Source organism: Cervus canadensis, chromosome 12, assembly GCF_019320065.1.
Source record: "Cervus canadensis isolate Bull #8, Minnesota chromosome 12, ASM1932006v1, whole genome shotgun sequence".
Taxonomy (NCBI): domain Eukaryota; kingdom Metazoa; phylum Chordata; class Mammalia; order Artiodactyla; family Cervidae; genus Cervus; species Cervus canadensis.
The window spans coordinates 48,148,376-48,170,729 of NC_057397.1; positions in this window are offsets into that span (position 1 = coordinate 48,148,376).

Sequence of the window (22,354 nt, forward strand, 5' to 3'; positions counted from 1 at the left end):
GATGATCAGCAAACGAAATGTGGTAACCATTTCATAATGTATTTAAGTCAAACCTTTATGCTGAATACCTTAAATTTATACAGTGCTGTATGTCAAGTATATTATATTAAAACTGAAAGGAATCAAAAAATAAAGTGGGAGAATAATTCTGAATAGGAATTTCAAAACAGTTTGGGGTAAATCAAAAAATAAAGTGGGAGAATAATTCTGAATAGGAATTTCAAAACAGTTTGGGGTAAATCTCCCAAAACATGTGAACATTTTCTCAGCCACATTAGTCCTCAGAAAAATTCAAGTAAAAATAACTTTAAATAGCCATTAATACAGCTAAACCTAAAGATGAATAAATAAAGAGATTGAAACTCTAAGTGGAAACAAGGTTATAGAGTTTCTGGAACACTCATACAATGCCCATGGAAATATAAATTTTATACAACCAGTCGGGAAAATTGACTGGTATTATGTACTAGATCTCACAAAAGTGTATCCTATATCTCACCTATTTCACTACTGTGCAGGAAAAGGCAACTGCAACAATGATCATCCCAACACGATTCATGATACCCAAGATTGCCGGGAGAAATATCAATAACCTCAGATATGCAGATGACACCACCCGTATGGCAGAGAGTGAAGAACTAAAGAGCCTCTTGATGAAAGTGAAAAAGGAGAGTGAAAAAGTTGGCTTAAAGCTCAACATTCAGAAAACCTAAGATCATGGCATCCAGTCCCATCACTTCATGGCAAATAGATGGGGAAACAGTGGAAACAGTGGCTGACTTTATTTTTTGGGGCTCCAAAATCACTGCAGATGGTGATTGCAGCCATGAAATTAAAAGATACTTACTCCTTGGAAGGAAAGTTATGACCAACCTAGACAGCATATTAAAAAGCAGAGACATTACTTTGCCAACAAAGGTCCATCTAGTCAAGGCTATGGTTTTTCCAGTGGTCATGTATGGCTGTGAGAGTTGGACTATAAAGAAAGCTGAGGGCTGAAGAATTGATGCTTTTGAACTGTGGTGTTGGAGAAGACTCTTAAGAGTCCCTTGGACTGCAAGGAGATCCAACCAGTACATCCTAAAGGAGATCAGTCCTGGGTATTCATTGGAAGGACTGATGTTGAAGCTGAAATCCAATTCTTTGGCCACCTGATGCGAAGAGCTGACTCATTGGAAAAGACCCTGATGCTGGGAGGGATTGGGGGCAGGAGGAGAAGGGGACGACAGAGGATGAGATGGTTGGATGGCATCACCAACTTGATGGACATGGGTTTGGGTGGACTCCGGGAGTTGGTGATGGATAGGGAGGACTGGCATGCTGTGGTTCATGGGGTCTCAAAGAGTCGGACACGAGTGAGCGACTGATCTGAAACTTGAAACAACTTTCTTTGTTTTAATTAATGAGGTAATTTTGACATTTGGATGGGATTGTCCTCTTATCATGGTTTAATTAGCATCCTCCAGTTCACCAAAATTAGCAGTACTATTGTCTAGTCATTTTTAAAATAATTTATAACTAGTCATTTTGACAAAGTAGTCTCACGTGTTTTCAAATGTCCTCTAGTTGAGAAATACAAACCCCTCATGAACTACATTACATGAAGGCCACGAAGTGAATAATGCCGAAGAATAATGGACACAGAAATAGAGCATTTCATCTGGGCAGAAAATGTTTCAGAAATTTATATTCCTTTTAATGCACAGAAAAGGGACCTTTCTTTAGGGGATTGTGAGGAGTCTCAGGAAGAAAGACTTAACAAAGGGCTATATTGAAATGAAATTAGAAAGCAAAGTTTTAAACCTTTTCTCTCGGGTTGTAATCTCATTATATATTTGCACAACCATTAAGTAAAAAGCTTTTATGTATACTTTCAGTGCCAGTGAAATAATCCTGGCAGGACTGAAGCAGCCTGTCTCATACTTTCATACTGGCCCTTATAGAGAGTGGCATGAAGACATTGAATTAGCCATGCATGGAGTGGTTGAACTTAAAAGGTTGCGTGTGTACATGCTAAGTTGCTTCAGCCATGTACAGAGGGCAAAAGAAGTAAGATCCAAGAAGCTCTAGGAGAACATGATAGAGGACAAATGAGAAAATAGAATCATCTCCTCACCATTATAAATCTCAAAATGAGGACATCTCACCCAAGCAGGTAACCAGCAAGAAAATACTTTTTTTTTTTGATTCATTAAAAGTGAAAGTGTTAGTTGCTCTGTCATGTCCAACTCTTCATGACCCATGGACTGTAGCCCATCAGGCTCCTCAGTTCATGGAATTCTCCAAGCAAGAAGACTGGAGTGGGTAGCCATTCTCTTCTCCAGGAGATCTTCCAGACCCAGGAATCGAACCCAGGTCTCCTGCACTGCAGGCAGATTCTTTGCCATCTGAGCCAGAGAAAGGAAATAAATAAGTCTCTTCTCCACCTAGGTCTAAATAACAAAGAATAAAGGTAGAGGATAACATACTATCCTTGATACTAATGAAGACTAATGAGGAGGGTATAGCTTAGTTTAGCACAAAATGGGACATCCCAACTAAATCGCCAAAATTACCCAACCAGTCACTATCATGCTGCTGCTGCTGCTGCTGCTGCTAAGTCTCTTCAGTCGTGTCCGACTCTGTGCGACCCCATAGACGGCAGCCCACCAGGCTCCCCCGTCCCTGGGATTCTCCAGGCAAGAACACTGGAGTGGGTTGCCATTTCCTTCTCCAATGCATGAAAAGTGAAAAGTGAAAGTGAAGTCGCTCAGTCGTGTCTGACTCTTAGCGACCCCATGGACTGCAGCCCACCAGGTTCCTCAGTCCATGGGATTTTCCAGGCAAGAGTACTGAAGACCCGGACAATCCTCTGCTGAAAGCGAAGGACAGAGAATTGTGTTCTCTATGTGCTGGTTAATCTCCAAGAGAGAAGGTAGGTGAGCTAAGTATATTCATTTATTTTTCTCAAAATTACCCATAGAGTAATTTACAACACATCTTTAGGGAGAAGTGAGTAAAGGTGAAGAAAGGTCTGGGGCTCCATTTAAGGGAAGAAAATACATGGGAAAGTGTTCCTTTATCATTTCCTAATATCCCTCCCCACCCCTGCCACATTGGACTGAACAAGGAAGCTCAGGGTTAAAGAACATTGAAGAATTTCCCTGACCCAAGTAATTAGCAGTTTATTTGCATAGTATTTCATCTACCTATCATGAGTCCACTTCATTAAACTTCTGCAAATGCTGCTTTCTTTATCTTCCTAAGAGTATCAGTATTTGGTTTAGATTTTGCCACCCAAATGTTCTGAAATGAAACAAAACAGTATATTCACTACACTAATTCCAAGAGCAGTCTATGCTGTTAGTAAAAAATCTATTATTTGTACTATTTTTAAACCAAATTAAGTCCAATCATATTATTCATCATGTTATATCAATTAGAATTGATATTATATCAGAATGAACTCAATAAACTCAAATAACACCAAGACCCTTCAGTAAAAAGATGTCCAAATATTTTTAACAACAAAAACTTCATCAAAATGCAGGGATACATTATAATTTAATACAAATTTCCTAGTAATTTTTAGGAAGAAATTCAAAGATTAAACTGCAATGATGTTAAGTATGCCATAAATTAAAGTTCAAAATAAAATCCTCTTCTCCTTGTGAATTAATGACTAAAGCTTTCAAGTCTTAATTTAAATCCTAAAATCATTCATCCAATTCTCTCAATCTGTTAATTTTCTGTCAAAGGGGTTTTGATGCCTGGTAGGAGCTAGTAATTCCCTCTCTGGATGTGTGATTCCAGTAGCGTCCCAGAAGTTGTAATAGTTTATTTCCAAGTGTCATAAGTACAAAATGTATTCATTAAACAAATATTTGCTGAGAGATTCCTATTTTTCAGGCACTTTCTTAAAATCTTAGGATACATCAGTTAATAAAACATATCAAATATCTCTACTCTCATGAATCTTATATTCTAGATAATGTGACAAAATAAGCAATTAATAATAACATTAAATAAGTTATATAAAGTTTTCAAATGTACTGTTAGGGAAAAAAAAAGTCATGTACTAAGTAAAAACCATAGCAGCAATAGATGATAGTTTTAAATAGAGTAGTAAGGCCTTATTGAAAAGGTCCCATTTAAGCAAATTACTCAAGTTAGGCAACTTGGAGAGTAAACCATGTGGGCTTCTGGGGAAACCATTGGAGGAAGCGAAAAGTCAGAGCATAGGTTCTAAGTCCCTCTAAGTCACATGTTTCAGAGGGTATCCCAGCATCTGGAGAGAGCAGGTATTCTTTCAGTCACTGTCCCTGGGGTCTCCCACTGGAATGGGCACAATTCCTTCAGAGCTTCAGAAATTATTATTCAATTCCAAATATATCTAATAAATGTGATTTGCCTCCACTTTCTTAAGTTGCATAGCGAGCTGGGAGGTTCTCTTGCTTCAGTTCAACATCTACTTCAGATACAGATTTTATCTGTCATTGATAACTTTGCTGTATCTTCTCTCAGCCTGGGCATGTTCCCCCAAGATACAGGTGATCTCATCATCTCCACCTTTAATGTCTATATCCTAATCCTCAGACCTTCCTCTCTCAAATATATGTAGAGTTTTTAACTTCTAGCTATGCTTGTAATAATCTTTAATGGGCCATTCCTCTTAGCATGGATCCTTAAGTCACAGCTTTCAAGGGTGTCTCTCAATGGTTTCTTGAACCCTGATGCTCTTTCTGGGAGTCATTTCCATCTACTCTGGAATATTTTGTCCTTCCCTGTTAAATTTCTTTGGTCATTAGTCACTATTTCTCAATTGCATTTAAAATACTTCTTTATTTTAATGGCCTTTTAAAAAGTAGTTATGTGCTAGTGCCTATCAGTTTAGACTGAACTTCAAGATATTTTCCTCTTAGGTACTTCTAAGCTGTCCTCTAAGATAGATTAGATCTCAACCTTTTCCTTAAGAATATCTCTCTTCCTCCAATTTAATCAGCCTGATCTGTTTTATTTTGTTTTTATTCCTGTACCATTTTCACCTTGATCATAAGACTGAGCACTCTTCTCAAATCCATCCAGTCTCGTCTCCGATTTTAAGCAAATCTGACTCTAAAGATTCAAAATATTCCAGACCCAGAGTATTAATGCTGCTTTATTAGTTTGCAATAATTTGTTTCTCTACTTCATGTCATAAAAATGGCATATTATTTTAATATACAGTATATCACTATTTTATAATCAACCATGTTTTATGGGTGGTGAATGAGAATCAATTTGGTTTCAAGGAATAAAGAGTGATGCCTAAGAATCTATGAATAAACCATATGAACCCAAAGTTTTCTAGTCGATTCATAGTTACCTCTAAATATAAGTGTAGAATTAAATTAGAGCCACCTATCTAAAGTTGCCCAAGAATGCCTAGCACTAAAAACTAAGAGTTAGGGCTTCCTTAATGCTCTGCAGCAATATTAAATCCTGCTTAAACGCTTGCCTTAGTTTTATTTAAGTCATCTCTGCCAGCCACACATCAGCTGAAGTTAGGGTGCAGGTGTGGTGTGTACATGTGTTGACGCACATGTGCACACATGCATGTGCACACACACATACACACTCCAAATGTAGTTCACTATCAAGATGTAGCCTGCAGCCCTTGCTTAAGGCCCTTTGTGTATACTTGCCATTTATCTCAGGCCATTTTCAAAGTCTAATCTCATCTCCACAAAGTCATAAACTTTACCCTTGGCTAAAAAAGCAATCCCCAGACTTCCAGTGTCCACTCTAGCATGCAAGGAAGCCATCAACACACTCTAACAAATAAAAACCTGAACAAACTGAAAAAATTAACAGTTCTTCTTAAATCTGTCAGAGAAGTGAAGTCAAAAGACAAATCACTTTCATCAAAATAGGAGAGACAGACAAGTGGATAAAAAGAACCTCAACTTACTAAGAGGAGACCCATGAGCAGAAACCTCTGCAGGAACCAGTGCTGAGGCAGGAAAACCTGAACTGTAATTGTGGATTGTTGGAGACTCATGAAAAAAATCTGAGTTAAAAATTTCAGTGGGGCCAAGTAATAGGGGGTCGCCACATTTTTTGAGTTTTACTTCCTGGAGCTCTACCAAGTTCTCACAGCGAGTATTTTTAAACTTCTTGTTCCCTTGGAGGAGAGCATGGCAACTCACTCCAGTATTCTTGCCTAGAGAATGCCCATGGACAGTTCTGGCAGGCTACAATCCATGGGGTGGCAAAGAGTCACCATAGCTTACTCTTGCAAGCTCTTGAATTCTTTCCTGCAAGAAGAGAAAGAAGCTTTATTCTGGGAGATACACAAATTATAGATAGACTGTGGGTCATCTCAGAGGCAAAAAGTACCAGGGTATGAGATTGCAGTTTTTATACTTGTGGGTAATTTCATAGACTAATGAGTGGGAGAAGTATTCCAGCTATTCTGGGGAAGGTGGGGATATCCAGGAATTGTGCCACCGCCTACTTTAGGACCTTTTATGGTCAGCCATGGAACGGTCATGGCACCTATGGGTGTCTCATTTAGCATTTGCTGATGTATCACAATAAGCATATACTGAGGCTCAAGGTCTAATAAGGCCTACCCATAAGAGAAACATTTTAAAATCTGAGGCTAACCTATTGGGGCTCCTCAGGGCCTAACTGACCTGGGAGAAAAGAAATATATCACTTTAGCCCTCTCCAGCCATCTTTGTTCTACTGAAGGCAGAGACAGATAAGGAGAATGGGGAACTAAAGGCACTTGTAAAGTTCACAGCACAGGGGCACAGGTTCACTAAGAGACTGAGAACTAATCTTGAAATATAGAACATTTTCCCTCCCCCCACTCTTTACCACCACATCATTAAAATCTTATTTGTCAGAGTTCCTCTTACCTAGCATATCATGTCTGGATTTCAATTAAAAAATTCCAAGGCATACTAAACAGAAAAGAAACAGTTTGAAGATAGTAAGCATCAGAACCAGAAGCAGATATGGCAGGAATGGTGAAACTATCAGACCAGAAATTTAAAACAACTATGATTAACATGCTATGAGTTCTAAGAAAGAAAAGCACACCACATTCAAGAACAGAAGGATAATATGAACAGAGTGATGGAAATCCTAAGAAGGAATAAAAAAGAAATGCTAGAGAACAAAAAATATAAAAGAAATGAAGAGTGCCTTGGGTGGGCTCATTAGTAGACTGGACACAACTGAGGAAATAATCTCTGAATTTGAGAATATGTTGATAGAAACTTTCAAAGGTGAAAAAAAGAGACTAAAAACCTGGAACAAAATATCCAACAACGGTGGGACACATACACAAGTTGAAATATAGGTTTAATGGAAATACTAAAAAGAGAAACGGAACAGAAGAAATATTTGAAGAAATGATGACCAAAAATTTCCCCAATTAATGTCAGGACACTTGTCAACATCTGGAGACATTCTTGATTGTCACAGCTGGAAGGAAGGTACTACTGATGTCTAGTGGAATGCTACAATGCACAGGAAATTTCCCCATACACCCAACAAGCAATTGTCCAGCCCTAATAGTCAATAGTAGCAAGGCTGAGAAACTCCTCTGTGGACAAAAATCCTAAAGCTACATTCAAGCTTGAATAACAAAATGGCACGTTTTCTGAGAATTAAAGGCCCCTACCCAGGCATCCGCAGTGGCTTAAGCTGTAAAGAATCCTCCTGCAATGCAGGAGACACAGGAGATGTGAGTTCCCACCCTGGGTCAGGAAGATCCCCTGGAGGAAAGCATGGCAATTCATTCCATGGACAGAGGAGCCAGGTGGGCTACAGTTCAAAGGGTCACAAAGAGTGGGACATGACAGCACATATGCACATATTCAGGCATCAACAATTAAAAACCATCTGTACCAATGCAAACCCCTGCCCAACTGAAAATAAGCCTTTGTAAGCTACCAGGTTAAGAACTTGCAGCCCATGTGTTGAAGGACTAGAGAGAGTTCCACCAGCTATGCCAGTCTGCATCAGCTCTCTGAAACCTCCAAGGAAAGCAATGTGCTTAGTGTTTCTAAACAGATTTGGGCTTTATGAAAATTTCCAATTAGTAAAGTTACAACCTTGAAAAATTTACTTAAATAGTTTGAGTTTCATCTATAAAATGAGAGGGAAACACACAATTTTATATCATTGTTGTATAGATTAAGTTACTTGGCATATATATCCTGTAAGTGCTCAAAGAAGTCAGTCCTGATAAAGTTGATGAGAGTTTTTGCTAGATGTCCTATATTTTCTCCTAAAGAGCTATTCTGCATAAGTTTCCACCCTACTCTCTGCCCTGGGAGACTGAAGTCTGTATGGTAAGACTTCTCAAACTCTGTTGACTTCAGCCATTAGGAAGAACCAGAAGTAAAACTGGACAAGTGAGGATTGATTATTCCCTGGACTCCCTTTCTGGGAGTTTCTGGGTCATAAGAGCCCTTGTGTTATAAGCCCAAAATGTTGAATTATCTCTTGTGGTTTCTCTATGCCTGACTCACTTCCTCTTTAACTTTTGAAAAATGCTCCTTTATCTAACTCTCTTCAAAATACCCTATTTGAGTTGTACTTCTGTTCCCTGTCAGGACTTTGTCAGGTACTGTTATTAATTATGGTGATTATGATGTTATTTTTGATGCCACGATTTCTGTAGGGGAAAAATCATGTGTTCTACCACTATTTTCCTCATGTCCATGGCACTATTAAACTATAATGCAGATACAAACAAAACCAGTGGACTCATGTGTTTTAATTTGATTGCCATTAATATTAATTCAGCTAGGTCATTTCATTAAAAAATTCTACATATTACTAGATGATAATAGGCATATAAAGTCAAGAACATTAATGGTAGGCAAACACAGGTATATAGTCCTTTTAATGTTGGGGTTTGTAATGTTCCCACAGAATAGTAATTTATAAGAAAATGTCTCCTACTTCACTCTTCTCCAAAATTTTGAAATCTTAAAAAAATTCCATTAAGGGCAACAAATCCTTAACATAAAATTTAAATAGTTGATAAGCTTCTCATATTGCAATTGTTAGCTTAGGATTCTCAAGAGATTTGGCTCTGAAATCAGATACAATCACTTTTCTGCCAAAGAAAATTACACCAATTTAATGAAACTGTCAGACTAGACCAAGCAATATACACATCAAATAGATCAGTTCTCAAAGATTGGTCTTCAAAATTCATGACTCTTTTTCTAATAGGATAGTAAAAGTTGCACAAATTCTAGGAATCTTTTTTAGTTCAGGGAGCATTTTCTTCTCAACAATCAAGGTTTTTTTAGGATTTTAAGCATTAGGCTGTTAAGTTTTATGTGATCATGTAATTTATCATCCTATCAGGAAATGTTTGTGAGTATCAGCTGTGTGTATGTATTCAGTCACTCAGTTCTGTCCAATATAGAACCTATAGACTATAAGCTACTAGATTCTTCTGTCTATGGAATTTTCCAGGCAAGAATATTGAAGTGGGTTGCAATTTCCTATTCCAGGAGATCTTCCTGACCCAGGGATCAAACCTGTGTCTCCTACAAGGCAGGTGGATTCTTTACCACTTCACCATCTGGAAGGGCTATTAATAATTATATGAGGTAACAGGGGTAAAATGGGACTGTGAGGAGAAAACTGTGACATTTGGTTACTCCACTAGGCTCCTACTGGGTTGAATAAATGTGTGCATGCTAAGCTGTTTCAGTTGTGTCTGACTCTGCAACACTGTGGACTGAAGGCTGCCTATTCATGGAATTCAGGCATGAATACTGGAGTGGGTTGCCATGCCCTCCTCCAGACAGTCTTCGCAACCCAGGGATTGCCCCCATGTCTCCTGTAATTGATATAAATGTGATTGGTATAAATAGAGAGAGTTCCCCTGAAAAACTGTAAGGATCATGTTTCTGACATCTGCAGTTGTTTTCCAGAGTAAGCTGCTTTTTTCAGAAAACCAAGGGGTGGTGGTATTCAGGTTTTTCCAAAAGACATTTCCAAAAGGCCCACTTCAGTGTCCAGAGACAAAATGTTTTAAATATCTCCAGAAAAATAATGAACTACATCACTGGGAAGGAAAATGAAAGAATGATACACTGCAGCAGCACAGTGGCAGCATCAACTGATGGGACTACAAGCACCCCCCAAAACATATGATAGCACAGTGGTGCTTAAGATAACATTAGGAAGACAGAAAAGCAATGCTCAAAAGTCTCCAAGCTAGGCTTCAACAGTACATGAACTGAGAACTTCCAGATATTCAAGCTCCATTTAGAAAAGCCAGAGGAATCAAATTGCCAACATCTGTTGGATCATAGAAAAAGCAAGAGAAATTCCAGAAGAACATCTACTTCTGCTTCATTGACAATGTTAAAGCCTGTGACTGTGTGGATCACAATAAACTGCTGAAAAATCTTAAAACAATGTGAATGCCAGACCACCTTACCTGCATCCTGTGAAACCTGTATTCAGGTCAAGAAACAACAGTTAGCCCGGACATGGAACAAAGGCTGGTTCAAAAAGGGGAAAGGAGTACATCAATGCTGTATATTGTAACCTGCTTATTTAACTTATATGCTGAGTACATCATTTGAAATACCAAGCTGGATGAAGCATAAACTGCTATCAACACTGCCTGGAGAAATATCAATAACCTCAGATACGCAGATGACACCAACCTTATGGCAGAAAGCTAAAAGCAACTTAAGAGTCTCTTGTTGAAGGTGAAAGAGAAGAGTGAAAAAGTTGGCTTAAAACTCAACATTCAAAAAACTCATGGCAGCTGGTCCCATCACTTCATGGCAAATAGATGGAAAAACATTGGAAATAGTGACAGACTTTATTTTCTTGGGCTCCAAAATCACTGCAGATGATGACTACAGCCATGAAATTAAAATATGCTTGCTCTTTGGAAGAGAAGCTATGACAAATATAGACAGTGTATTAAAAAGCAGAGACTACTTTGTCAACAAAGGTCTATTTCATCAAAGCTATGGTTTTTCCAGTAGTCATGTATGGATGTGAGAGTTGGACCTTAAAGAAGGCAGAGCGCTAAAGACTTGATACTTTTGAACTGTGGTGTTGGAGAAGACTTTTGAGAGTCCCTTGGACTACAAGAGTTGGACTGTGAAGAAAGCTGAGCGCTGAAAAATTGATGCTTTTGAACTGTGGTGTTGGAGAAGATTCTTGAGAGTCCCTTGGACTGCAAGGAGATCCAACCAGTACATCCTAAAGGAGATCAGTCCTGGGTGTTCATTGGAAGGACTGATGCTGAAGCTGAAACTCCAATACTTTGGCCACCTGATGCGAAGAGTTGACTCATGGGAAAAGACCCTGATGCTGGGAGGGATTGGGGGCAGGAGGAGAAGGGGACGACAGAGGATGAGATGGCTGAATGGCATCACCGACTCGATGGGCATGAGTTTGAGTAAACTCTGGGAGCTGGTGATGGACAGGGAGGCCTGGCGTGCTGCGATTCATGGGGTCGCAAAGAGTTGGATATGACTGAGTGACTGAACTGAACTGAACTGGACTACAAGGAGATCAAACTAGTCAATCCTAAAGGAAATCAGTCCTGAGTATTCATTGATGTTGAAGCTGAAACTCCAATACTTTGGCCACCTGATGCAAAGAGCCAACTCATTAGAAAAGACCCAGATGCTGGGAAAGATTGAAGGCAGGAGGAGAAGGCGACCTCAGAGGATGAGACACTTGGACAGTGTTACCGACTTGATGGACATGAGTTTGAGCAAGCTCTGGGAGATAGTAAAGGACAGGGAAGCTTGGCGTGCTGCCATCCATGGGGTCGCAAAGAGTCTGACACAACTGAGCAACTCAACAAGAACAACAAGAAAGGAACACAGAGGTCACCTTCTGGATTACCTCCTTTCAACCAAAGCAGGTCCAATTTCCCACAATTTTTCAACAGGCTTTGGTTTTTTCCCTTTTGTTTTTGGGATATAAGTAAGAATTAGCCTCTGGGTATGCTTAACAATATTCTTGGCACTTCTATTACTCCTCTCCATAGGCATTAACTAAAAAACCAAACAAAATCTGCTTGGTAGCTACATCTATCAGTATTTTTGTATATGTGATTAAAATTTCATGTTTACCAAAATGTCTACATTCCAAATAAAGCATCCTATAGACAGTTTTGAACTCAGTAAAACTTCCACTGAGGATATTTCTTATATAATTCAATTCTGTTAGAGAGTTTTAAGTCAGTGTCATGGTACAGGGAGTGTTCTTTTAAACAAATAACTCTAGCTGATTATAAAAATTTTAAATTTGAAATTTATCTATAAAAGAAACGTAAATGACAAGCAATGTCACAGACAGAGTTTTCTGCCTGCAGCTGTCTGAACTGCTTGAGACAACAGCCTTCAGTCTGAGAGTTTGTGATGCAAATGAATACAGGGACATAACACTGAAAACTCTATTTGTGCTGCTGACATGAAGTGAATTAAATATAATAACCTTGTGAATGTTCATATTTCAATCAAGATATGAACATTTTTCATGTCATTTCATGGTTCTATTTTGAACCAATAAATCATTATCTATGTACTGCTTTGCCATGATTAAAGTTTAAATGGATGATCAAAAATTCCACTGATCTTTGTGAAACCTTAGAAACTGAATATTGAATAACAACTTTGAGCAGTTAGTAAATAAAAACATTCAAATGCAAAGCTCTTTCACTGTAGCTAAAGCAAGATGTTGGTGTACAATGAGCAATACAATCTATGTAAATAGCTGGCATCTAAGCTGATACATCAAACACATTATATTAAGCCTTCATGAATTTAGAGCTAAGTGCATCTCTTTAGTTGATTGATACAGCAAAAAAAAAATTGACATTCTAAGTAAAAAGGGTGCTCAAGTTAAAATTACAACTTAGAATGTTCTAAGAAGTATCACAACTCAAGATGAAAACTTCAGCATTCACCTCAAAGAAACACACCTGACACATGTCATTCATTCAAAATGGTCTTACCATTGTCATTACAGTACATACGTGTTGAGAGGTTAAGAAAATGATGGAAGTATGTCCTGAGAGCACAGTTCTTATTGGAGCTATGTCTCAAGCTGATTTATAATATGTAGGTAAGCCTTTTTAAAATAGAAATGCCAAAATCTTCCAAGAGTTAGTTGCTACTTTAGCAGAGTGCAGGAAGCTCTGGTTTGAATAATTAAGCAGTACCAGCAATAGAAAAGGAAATCCAGGTATTTCTAAGATTTTCTATTATTCACTATTCATTCTTCCATTACTGATTTATCTGCTCAACAGTTATTGTACCCTCAGATGCAGAAGATATACACTAAGCCCTGTAGAAACTAAAAATAAAACAAAAGCTATTGATCCTGCATATGATAGAAAGAATAGTGGCCCCCAAAGATGTCTACTTCCTAATCCCTGAAATGTGTGAATATTTTACAAAGTGGAAAGGACTTTGCAGATGTGATTAAAATACAGGTTTTGTATATAGGATCATCCTGGATTATCAAGTTGGCCCAATGTAGTCACAAGGATCATTCTAGAAGAGGTCAGAATGAGAAAGAGAAATGTGAAAATATTACTCTGCTAAAATAGATAAAAGAGGACAGAACCATGAGCTAAGGATGCAGGTGGCCTCTGCAGTCTGGATAAAGCAGATTCTATCCTATGGCCTACAGAAAGAATGCAGTCTGGCCAACATCGTATGGTAAGAGCTATTTTGAACTTCTGACATGCTGAAATGTTTATTCATTTCATTTCAGTTCAGTTACTTAGTCGTGTCCGACTCTTTGTGACCCCATGAACCACAGCATGCCAGGCCTCCCTGTCCATCACCAACTCCTAGAGCCTACCCAAACTCATGTCCATTCAGTCAGTGATGCCATCCAACCATCTCATCCTCTGTCATCCCCTTCTCCTCCTACCCCCAACCTTTCCCAGCATCAGGATCTTTTCAAATGAGTCAGCTCTTCGCATCAGGTGGCCAAAGTATTGGAGTTTCAACTTCAACATCAGTCCTTCCAGTGAACACCCAGGACTGATCTCCTTTAAGATGGACTGGTTGGGTCTCCTTGCAGACCAAGGAACTTTCAAGAGTCTTCTCCAACACCACAGTTCAAAAGCATCAATTCTTCAGCGCTCAACTTTCTTTATAGTCCAACTCTCACAGCCATACATGACCACTGGAAAAACCTTAGCCTTGACTAGATGGACCTTTGTTGGCAAAGTAATGTCTCTGCTTTTTAATATGCTGTCTAGGCTGGTCATAACTTTCCTTCCAAGGAGTAAGTGTCTTTTAATTTCATGGCAGCAATCACCAGCTGCAGTGATGTTGGAGCCCCAAAAAATAAAGTCTGACACTGTTTCCACTGTTTCTCCATCTATTTGACATGAAGTGGTGGGACCAGATGACATGATCTTAGTTTTCTGAATGTTGAGCTTTATTTTTATTTTTTTTGCCATTATAGCATTGATATTTATTTTTTTCCCAATTATTTTTATTAGTTGAAGGCTAATTACTTTGCAATATTGTAGTGGTTTTTGACATACATTCACATGAATAAGCCATGGATTTACATGTGTTCCCCATCCTGAACCCCTCTTCCACCTCCCTCCCCATCCCATCCCTCTGGGCCATTCCAGTGCACCAGCCCCGAGCACTTATCTCTTGCATCCAACCTAGACTGGTGATCTGTTTCACACTTGATAATATACACGTTTCGATGCTGTTCTCTCAGATCATTCCACTCTCGCCTTCTCCCATAGAGTCCAAAAACTGTTCTATACATCTGTGTCTCTTTTTCTGTCTTGCATATAGGGTTATCGTTACCATCTTTCTAAATTCCATATATATGTGTTAGTATACTGTATTGGTATTTATCATTCTGGCTTACTTCACTCTGTATAATGGGCTCCAATTTTATCCATCTCATGAATGTTGAGCTTTAAGCCAACTTTTTCACTCTCCTCTTCCACTTTCATCAAGAGCTCTTCAGTTCTTCTTCACTTTCTGCCATAAGGGTGGTGTCATCTGCATACCTGAGGTTATTGATATTTCTTCCAGCAATCTTGATTCCAGCTTGTGCTTCTTCCAGCCCAGCGTTTCTCACGATGTACTCTCCATATAAGTTAAATAAACAGGGTGACAATATACAGCCTTGACACACTCCTTTTCCTATTTGGAACCAGTCTGTTGTTCCATGTCCAGTTTTAATTGTTTCTTCCTGACCTGCATACAGATTTATCAAGAGGCAGGTCAGGTGATCTGGTATACACATTTCTTTCAGAATTTTCCACAGTTTATTGTGATCCACACAGTCAAAGGCTTTGGCATAGTCAATAAAGCAGAAATAGATGTTTTTCTGGAACTCTCTTGCTTTTTTGATGATCCAGTGGATGTTGGCAATTTGATCTGTGGTTCCTCTGCCTTTTCTAAAACCAGCTTGAACATCTGGAAGTTCACAGTTCACAGATTGCTGAAGCCTGGCTTGGAGAATTTTAAGTATTACTTTACTGCATATGAGATGAGTTCAATTGTGTGGTAGTTTGAGCATTCTTTGGGATTGCCTTTCTTTGGGATTGGAATGAAAACTGACCTTTCCACTCCTGTGGCCACTGCTGAGTTTTCCAAATTTGCTGGCATATTGAGTGCAGCACTTTCACAGCATCATCTTTCAGGATTTGAAATAGCTCAACTGGAATTCCATCACCTCCACTAGCTTTGTTTGCAGTGATGCTTTCTAAGGCCTACTTGACTTCACATTCCAGGATGTCTGGCTCTAGGTGAGTGATCACACCATCAAGATTATCTGGGTCATGAAGATCTTTTTGTACAGTTCTTCTGTGTATTCTTGCCACCTCTTCTTAATATCTTCTGCTTCTGTTAGGTCCATACCATTTCTGTCCTTTATCAAACCCATCTTTGCATGAAATGTTCCCTTGATATCTCTAATTTTCTTGAAGAGATCTCTAGTCTTTCCCATTCTGTTGTTTTCCTCTATTTCCTTGCATTGCACTGAGGAAGGCTTTCTTATCTCTCCTTGCTATTCTTTGGAACTCTGGATTCAAATGGGAATATCTTTTCTTTTCTCCTTTGCTTTTCACTTCTCTTCTTTTCACAGCTATTTGTAGTTTAATATAATTTATCTTATTTTAAAAAAAATTAAATTTAGTTATTTTAATCCAAAAAGTTTGTGATAATGTGCTACAGCAGCAAGAGAACATTAATGAACAACCTTACAGAAATTTGTGGGCTAAAAGAACTACACACTAAATACATAATTTAACACAAAGTCAATATCTGAGAGATAAATGCATGAGATATGATAAAAATACTTAATAGCTAATATAACTGATTGAGGAATTATGATGTTTCAAGGCACATTAATCTAATTTTCACAACTCTTAGGATAAAATATTTTCTACCATTTCTGTCATGGGAAAATATTTTAACACTTAAGCTTAATAAATGGGAAAGAGTTTGAATCCATGCTGTACAATTTCAAATCCTGAAGTCTAAACCACTGTGTTCTATATAACACCTCACCAACACAGACATAGGGGGAGTTAAGGTAGTTGAAAAAAGAATAAGAACTAACGGGGCAATTAATCTGTGCATATGTTAATGAGGGGAGACCAGGAATAGTAAACACAACATATATGTCCTGAATAAATAAATGTCTTAATCCATTCTTCTGTAGCTTATAATCATAGTCACCTAAATATGCCATACTTTATTTAATAGAAGGACTTTGTTACATGATAATTTTTCTTTTTTTCACTTATTTGGTAGCTTTCACTGGGTAAATTTTCCTCCAGAGTAATCAGTTGTTTTACTTGTAATGGACACACAAACATACATGTGTGCATAATGGCCTGACATAGCTGTATTTATCTTTATATAGTCCCATACATATCATGAACTCAGGCATATATTGAACGCCCCCAAAGTTTTATTGAATAAACAAATTAATTAGTGAAGATGATAAAAATATTTTATGATTTTAAGCATCCTAAGAACAATCTAATATATACTCCCATGAAGAATGAAATCCTTCTTGCTAGAGTAATTACAGTCATGTCTTAGAAGGTTTATTTTAAATGTCAGTATGATATATGTAATTATTTCTATTCTTCACTAACTTAACCAGTGAAAATTTTAAATGGGAAATTTAAAACACCATGGCTTAAATTTATGAAAATAAGAAAACTAAATAAAAATTATGTTTTGAAATTTTGTTTCTGAGACAAAACATAGTCTGCAGTATAGGTTAATATTCATGGAAATGGGAAGAAAGAGGAATGACCATATGAGTCTTGTTAAAATAGAATTAACCAATTGTATTGAGTGGTTAGGTGTAGACTATTGGGAACAGAAGAAAAGAGAACACCAATATTTTGAAACTAGGTTAGTTAGTTAATGGGAGCATAATGGAGCCATCCAGAGAAATTCTATTTAGAATTTGGAACTTCACTTGGAATACCATCCTGCAGTGTGTTTTCTGTGAAGCCAAATTTCTGGTGGCAATTAGCAGGATTTTATGAGAAAGAAAGAGGCTTCCCAGGTGATTCAGTGGTAAAGAATCCACCTGCAGGTTCAATCCCTGGGTTGGGAAGATATCTTGGAGAAGAAAATGGCAATCCACTCCAATATTCTTGCCTGGGAAACCCCATGGATGAGGAGCCATGGGTCACAAAAGAATTGGACATGACTTAGCAACTAAACAACAGCAAACCATATGGAACCACTGGAACCTGGCGAAACCACTGGAACACCTGATTTGATCAAAGAAAATAATTTCTTTTGAAGAATGTCTCTGCACCTTAAATACTGCAATATATACTGTGATTACCTAAGAGGAGAATAAATATCTGGCTGTAGAAAATTTTTCCAGCATATTTTCTGTAATATATAATCAAAAGAAAATACTTTAGAAAACACAAAAATAGAATTATCCCTAGGTTGTTGAACGTGAAGAATTATGATTAGAAGAAAGAATGACAATGACATTTATATGAATGAGAACTGAATGTGGGGAGTGTTGAAGATAGTTAAGAAAAATATGCAGTTAGAATAGATAGTGCAGGAGAGATATGAATAACTTACATTTTTAAAAGGAAAATAGGAATAAACACATCAAAGAGGATAGCTAAATTGAATGAGAATTAAGGGAACTAGAACAGTATGGCATTACTGAAAGAAAAAGAAGAAAACATTTCAAAAATGATTCTCTTGATAACAAACCAAATTCTGTAGACACATTTTAGGGAATGAATACAGAGGGGAAAAAAGTTTGAGAATAAATTTTCCTAATCTGGTTATTTTAAAGAAAGCAGTTTCAATGGAATGGTGCAGTCAGAATTCAGAGTGAATTCTGCAGATTGAAAGGGATTAGAGAAATAAGAGAGAAGTACTTTTAGTTATGAATTTTAAAATAATGTTTATGATGTTGGTGAAATGCTCAAAGTAGAAACTTGAAGCGGTAAGAGATTAGAAAGTGATAATTTAAAATAAAATATTCAGGTGGTTAAGGAATTTTTTAAAATGTTCAAGACCTGAGCATTTTTTTTTTTGCAGAAGGAAATTACTAATGAAAGAAAAATCATGTTCAATTGAGTCCACGAGAGAGACACAAGGAAAAAAGCAGGAAAAATTAATATAACCAGTAAACAATGAAGACAAAAGAAAGATCAGAATATATTTTTGTAGAAATATGAAAATGAAATTACCTCAGGTGAGATTAACTCACTGTGAGAAGCCAAATTTAGGTAGGAACAGGAGTCACTGACCAACTATTCTGGGGGAAAGAAAGTGAAAGTGTTAGTTGCTCAGTCTTGTCCAACTCTTTGTGACCACATCAACCTACCAGGCTCCTCTGTCCATGAGATTCTCCAGGCAAGAATGCTTGAGTGGTCAGCCATTCCCTTCTCCAGGAGATACCCAGGTCTCCTGCATTACAGGGAGATTCTTTACCATCTGAGCCACCAGGGAAGCCCATTTTGGTGGAACCTGTATTGTAATAGAAAGATCATTACCTTTATTTTTTAAAACTTTCTATTTTATATTGGAGTATAGCTGAATAGGGTTTCCTAGGTGCTGTGAGTGGTAAAGAACCCACCTGTGAATGCAGGAGATGTAAGAGATGAAGGTTTGAACCCTGGGTCAGGAAGACCCCCTGAAGGAGGAAATGGCAACCCTCTCCAGTGTTCTTGCCTGGAGAATCCCATGGATAGAGGAGCCTGGTGGATCCCAGTCTATGGGGTTGCAGAGACAGACACAACTGAAGCAGCTTAGCACGCATAGCTGAATAACAATGTTGTGACAATTTCAGGTTCACAGCAAAGCAACTCAACCACACACATACACACATCCATTCTCCCCAAACTCCCCTCCCATCCAGGCTGCCACACAACATTAAACAGAGTTCCCTGTGCTATACAGGAGGTCTCTACGGATAACTCATTTTAAATATAGCAACCTAAATGCCCATCAACAGATGAATGGATAAAGATGCGGTGTGCAAATGTGTGCTAAGTTGCTTCAGTCGTGTCCAACTCTTTGCGACCCTGTGGACTCTATCCTGCTAGGCTCCTCTGTCCATGGGATTCTCCAGGCAAGAATACTAGAGTGGGTTGCCATGCCCTCCTCCAGGGGATCTTCCCAACCCAGGGATCGAACCAACATCTCATGCATTGCAGGCAGTTTCCTTATCACTGGTGCTACCTGGAAAATATATGGTACATATATACAATATACAATATACAATTGTACAATATGTACAATATGGTACATATATACAATAGAATATTATTCAGTCACTAAAAAGAATGAAATATGTCATTTGCAGCAACATAGGTAGACTCACAGATTGTCATACTAAGTGAAGTAAGACAGAAAGAGAAATATCAGTATGATATCCCTTATATGTGGAATTTAAAGAGGAAGTGTACAAATGAACTTATTTACAAAACAGACACAGACTCACAGACTTAGCTAGGGAGTTCAGGATCATTCATTAGCTTTAGGAAGAGAGACCTTGCAGCTTGCCCCAGTCATTTTGTAACTAAACACTGGGCCAGTAACTCTTAACTTCTCTGAGACAGTTTTCATATTCTTTCCATGTAAAGTGGTTTGTAGATGATAAAACTCTAATGGCAGAAGATAAAAGTCATAGTAAAAAAAAATAGAAACAAGATATGTTTTTCTCCTGCTTTGTCAAAGAATGTTTTATCCTTCAAGACATTCTGGTCTTTCTCTGATATACATAAATTTATGAATTAAAAGTGACTTTACAGGGGCTTCCCTGGTGGCTCAGTGGTAAAGGATCTGCCTGCCAATGCAGGAGTCACAGGTTCAACCCCTGATCTGGGAAGATTCCACATGCCACAGAGCAACTTAAGCTTGTGCTCCCCAACTATTGAGCCTATGCTCTAGAGCCTGAAGTTGCAATACTGAGCCCATGTGTCACAACTACTGAAGCCTGCATGCCCTAGAGCCTGTGCTCCACAATAAGAGAAGCCACCACACTAAGAAGCCCCACAGCTGGAGAGTAGCCTCCACTTACTGCAACTAGAGAAAAGCCCACACAGCAACGAAGACCCAGCACAGCCAAAAACAAACAAACAAATAAATAATTTATTTTTAAAAGTGACATTACTAGTAGCTGCTTTGTTTATAGATATCTGCAGTGTGGATTTGAGTTTTTGGATGTAAGAGATACCCTATTTGCTTCTTCAAACCTTCTCATTTCCTCCTTGCTCTGTGCCCCTAGGAGGCTGATCTTTGTAGGCTATATCTTTTTTTTTTTTTTTAAAGTCTAAAAATACTTTTTTTTTTTTTTCTTATCAGCCACAGATTTACACGTATTCCCCATCCCGATCCCCCCTCCCACCTCCCTCTCCACCCGATTCCTCTGGGTCTTCCCAGTGCACCAGGCCCGAGCACTTGTCTCATGCATCCCACCTGGGCTGGTGATCTGTTTCACCATAGATAGTATACATGCTGTTCTTTTGAAATATCCCACCCTCACATTCTCCCACAGAGTTCAAAAGTCTGTTCTGTATTTCTGTGTCTCTTTTTCTGTTTTGCATATAGGGTTATCGTTACCATCTTTCTAAATTCCATATATATGTGTTAGTATGCTGTAATGTTCTTTATCTTTCTGGCTTACTTCACTCTGTATAATGGGCTCCATCTTTGGGTCCGCTTGCTCTATCTTCTGTTTGATTACACCAGCAGGAGTCACTGTAGGAAGACTGCAGGATGGGAGAAGGGAAGGGCCTGGGCCACAGGATCACTGCTTCCCTCTAACCAAGGCCCAACTCCTGTAGGGTGGCTCCATCTCAGAGCTATTCTCTCTGTATTCTGACCATTGCTCCCACAGTTTTCATCTTCAGGCCTTGGGGTGCTCATAGCTCCCAGCTGTTGTTTGAAAGAATGTTTCACTGTCTCATTTGTTTCCCTTAACTCTTGCAACAACTTTGTAAATAATTGTGTTTTTCCTTAATTAAATTGTTTTCAGTTACCCCATTTATGTATGTCATCTGTCTCCTGCAAGGACTCTGACTGATGCAGGAGGGGACTATTTGTGAGTTACATGGTAGAGCTTGTCCACATCTAGATAGGATCCCAATTATTAGCTATAGTATATGTCATATATATCCTCTTCAGTCCATGTGCTGTGTGCTCGGTCAGTCAGTCATGTCTGACTTGTTGCAAATCCATGGACTGTAGCCAGCCAGGCTCCTCTGTCTATTGGATTTTCCGGGCAAGAATACTGGAGTTGGTTGTCATTTCCTTCTCCAGGGGTCTTCTGTCCATAATAATTCCTATTTCTCTAAAGCTAGACATGAACTCTGGTCAGGTTAGTTACTCTGAAACATCTTTAGCTCTGGTGAGTATGTTTAGACTATCATGCTGTTTATTTACCTCCATAATATATGTGATAAAACAGAAACAGATTAATAGGGATTTCCATTAAAGTCCTCTTATCTGCATCACCTTGAAAGAGCTATCTATAATTACTTTAACTAATAGTTTCAACAAGTAGATTAAATGGGTAATATATGGCAAGGCTTTGAACTGTGCCTCAGACATAGTGTAAAATATAGGAACACTAGCTGCTCTTTATCATCTCTTGTTCTTCTTGTCATTATTATTACTGTTATTATTATCATTGTTGTTGCTATTACTTCACTGAGAAAACCCATTCCACAGGGAACATGAGTTGCCCAGGTCTCTGTAAATTCCAGAGAAATGCACAGAAAACAGCTAGATTGCTGATCACTCCACATTATCCTAAGATTCTATTCTAATTCCATTATTCTCCATATGCCTGTTTAATTCAATCAATACCAGAA